This window comes from Cyprinodon variegatus, unplaced genomic scaffold (assembly GCF_000732505.1).
Source record: "Cyprinodon variegatus isolate N-32 unplaced genomic scaffold, C_variegatus-1.0 Scaffold1289, whole genome shotgun sequence".
In the NCBI taxonomy this organism is placed as follows: domain Eukaryota; kingdom Metazoa; phylum Chordata; class Actinopteri; order Cyprinodontiformes; family Cyprinodontidae; genus Cyprinodon; species Cyprinodon variegatus.
Window position 1 is genome coordinate 6,925 of NW_015151742.1, and position 4,216 is coordinate 11,140.

A 4,216-nucleotide genomic window follows, 5' to 3' on the forward strand; every position below is an offset into this window, starting at 1 on the left:
TTTTAGGTCATATCTAACCACTGTTTGTGAAGCATATATTTACTTTTTGAAGACATTAGAAATATTGATTTTGGAGCATGAGAGAGAAAAACAGAAAACAAACACATCTGAAAACATTAAAAAACAAAAAAAACAAAACAAAAAAAAACAACCAAAACAAATGCATATCAAGCAAAAAAACAATAAAAAGAGGCATTTGCATAAGAAAAATATATTTTAAATCAAACTGATTTACATGCTTCTTGTACAGCAAATTTCCATGGAGAGAATCTATGTTGCTTGATCAAAATGTATGTTCCTTTATGCTTCATGTTTTTAAAACAAGCACATATGATTTTAAATAATTAAATAAAAAACTGTGCAGTGCAATGTTGGTTCCTTGGACCCAGAATAATTTCCTAGTTCTTGGTGTAATTTTTCTTGTTTTCTTATTTCTCCTACTGTCTTTTTCATTATCTTCACAGGCATCATTTTTTTAGAGTTGTTGGTTTAAAGTAGCTACCCATTATTGGACTGAAGAATTATATTCTAGCTCATTTATTGTTTCATGTGGTAAGAATTAAATAAGTGATGAGTTAAAATACATACATACATTTTTAATGGACAATTCACTATTTAAATAATCATACAGAGTTTATTTAACTGTACTTTTCTCGGTGTAGTTGTAACATTTAAGCTGCTCTAGCTTCTTTGTAAAAGGATCTTTCTTTTAACAGGTAACCATGAAGATCCAGGTTGTTGCTGTTCTGCTTCTGGCTCTCTCTGCAATGGAGATCTCTGAGGCTCTGAACTTCTTTCAGAAGCATGTTGTCAGACAGATGGGCACTGGAGATTGTAATAGAAAAATGAGAAAAATCAATCGGAATGCAAGAATTTGCAAAAAAATAAACACTTTCTTCTTAGATCCTGATGGAGAACTTGACGGAATATGCAACATGCAAAATCAAACAATTACGGGTATAAATCTTCGGATTATTGCCTGTAAACGTAGAAATAGGTACAGTCCTTGCTTCTACAGGGGAATCCCTGGTCGAGCAACTGGCGTTAGAGTGATTTGCAATCAAAACAATAGGCCTGTTCACTTGAAAGATGTTTGGTGAAGGAGGAGAAATGGAAGCTAATCTAACTTTGCTTTAGTTAAACATTGAAAATCACTTCTGTACAAGAGGGGTGCAATTAGTCTCTTTGTAATAGAACTTACTGTCCAAAAAGATGTCTGACTATATGTTGCTTCCTTTCCAGTAATCCATCTGCATTAATGTACATTCCAAATCTTTCACATTAAATAAAATCCTTGCATTAAATGAACAGGATGTTTTTATAAGAATAAAAATGATTTAAAATGTGTTACAAAACAAATTACTATTAAATGTCTAGTAGAGTTTTGAAGATTAAGAATGGTATATATTTGGAGAAGTAGCAATGAGGCCTACGGTTATTTCACATGACTGTAAATACTTTAGTTATTAGACTTGCTGACAAAGATTTTGCAATTTTATGAATTTCTCTCACTCCTTTTCATTACCTTGAGAACAACCCCTTAATACTTTCAGTGGACTCAACAGTAAATGCATGAAAAGGTTGAACACAGACTCAAAATGATTTAAATCTAGCTAAAAAGTAGTATTAAATGTGTGGATTAAACATGGAACAGGTTCCAATACCATTTTAGCGTGAATAACCAGTTTAATGGAGTTGTAATGAAAGAAGGATCCAGTATTCAAGGCGAGACAGACAGTGGGATTATTCAAAGAATTTATTTTTAAGATTTTTAAGCTGCTGCGGCATCAAAGCAGGAAACTCTGTTGGAGAAAAACACAGGTAAATGAATATGATAATCTGACCGAGGATGATTATCCATGTGAGTCACTTGCCTTGTTTTACAGTTCAGTCCATATCCATAGAGAGAGGTAGAATCCAACCGGTGGACTACCAGTGAGTTGCAGCAGGCACCGCCCAGAGTGTCCCTAGATGCTGCAGCCTCAAAGAACAAGCAGGAATTTGAGCCAGGTCAGGGAAACAGACTAGTACAGGAAGACTCAAAGATCCATGAGTCCGAAGCCCGGTCAGGAACACCGATCAGAATAGGAAAAGTCTGGTCCAGGGTTCCAGAACTTTGCATACAGTTCAGGCAGAACATTCGGATGGGAACTTGCAGGCCCAGTGGTTGAGAGGCGGAACAGGACAGGATATCAGGAACACTTTGAAATGCTAAAACCACTCTCACCACTGAGCCAAGACAGGAATAGGGCAGGCTCAGTAGATAAGAGGCAGAACATGATGAGAAAATCGGAAACTCTACGGAACAGTAAAAAAAAACGCTCTCTCCACTGGCCCCCGAGAACGAGCACTAGAACAATAGCATCAAGAACAATGATCTTACATCAATAATCTGTCCCCAATAGCTGGGACTGAGCTGTATATAAATAATCAGGAGCAGGTGGATTAGATGAGTGAAAATTGGAAACCGGGCAGAGTTAAGCAGGTGAATGGAATGAGCAATTAGGCCAGCACCCAGAGCCATGATCACGACATAAGTTCATGTCCCTCGAAGCGATGATTATATTTCAAAGAAAGATCTTGTGAAGGTTCTCATTATTTTTATATTTTCATGTCTCATATTTATCTATTGGTTTGCAGGGAATCAATGTGTAAGTTTTCTGCAATGCTGAAAGTTGCATAGCTTAATCTTCTGATATTAACACTTCCTGAGCTGTCAGTGTGTTAAATTTGGTATATACACAATAGGTATACAATACTGAATAGCATAGTAAATAATTGTAATGTTTTGAAGATCAGGTTAATGTAGAAAGTTTTATTATCACCATAGTATACCCAGGAAAACTTAAGCTTTTATATTTCTCTGTACTTTAAATAAAACTCAACCGTATTTTAGTCACAACAGAAAAATAGAATCATCTATACAAAAAAGTTAGATCCATTAAAGGTTTAAACATTCCTAGTCAATGTTTGTCTCTCTAAATCTGTTATTTACAAATTTGTTTAATCAGTTTACATTTTTCATTATTCTATATCTGTTGTAAGGCAGGTTATTCATCCCTCCATGATGTTATGCTTTCTTTTTGGGTTGGAGGTTTACCACTTCCAATTAGCTTATCAGAAAAGCTGCAAGAAGCCTAGAATTATGTAACTCATATTTTACTTCAGATTGAACCTAATTGACACACCCAGAGTGTGAGATCAATCTTTCTCTTCCCCCTGGGTTTAAACATCTGTAAGGAGAGGCCAGTTTCACGTAAAATGCTAAAAGAAAGCTAGCTGGAAGTAGCCCAAACCGGGCCTCACACTCATACTTTGCTGTGTGGGTGCCTTATTTGGCCCCAAGTAGACTCCCCTAAATGTCTGACCTTTCTCCTGATCTGGTTTGGATTGAGCATGCACGTGGATCAACCATTTTGGTAACTGCACTATGATGTCAGTTGGTAACTTTAAATTTTGAATGTATTAATGTGTGTTACGTCCCCTGGCTGGGTCTAGGAGGTATAAGGGCATAACATACATTGAGACAGGTAATGAAGGAGTCAAAAGACATTCAAAAAGGTTTATTCTGCCATTTCTTTTAAGCAAATAATGATAAAGGCTTCGGGGAGAGCTCAGGCCAAAATGACAAACAAAACAAACCTAAAAGAAAAAGAAAAGTTGATTTACCTAACTTAATCTAAAAACCAAAGTATACAAACCTACAAAAAGAACCTACCTAGCCAGCCGCCAGCACAAGTTTGTGTATTCACTCTACCTTTGACATGATTCAAGAGTTGACTCTGGCGCAGACACAACACGAAACTGGAAGCGGTTTAGATAGTTTATTGAAAAGTTTTGACAGAGAGATAGTTTTGGATCGGCGAAGATTCTCAGGAAACAGCAGCTTAATCAGGAACTGCACAGAGAGAGAGATCAGTTAGATTCGGGCTAGGGAACTGAGTTAACTAGAAAAGATGCAAACTCCTTACAGGTCGATGGAGAGCGGAGCAGATGGAGGGGAGATTGGATGAGCCCACAGAGATTGAGTTTGGCTGAGTGTCGGGTTTCGACTTGAGAGCTCCAGAGGGTGGACAGGCAGGTGAGCAGCGGAGGATGGATCCAGGAGGACTGAGAAGAGAACCGGCTTGGAACTGCAAGGCTTCTAGGGAACAAGGAAGACAAGGAGGTGAGCTTGAGCCAAGACACAGAGTTCACTTAAAGACGAGCTAGCTGG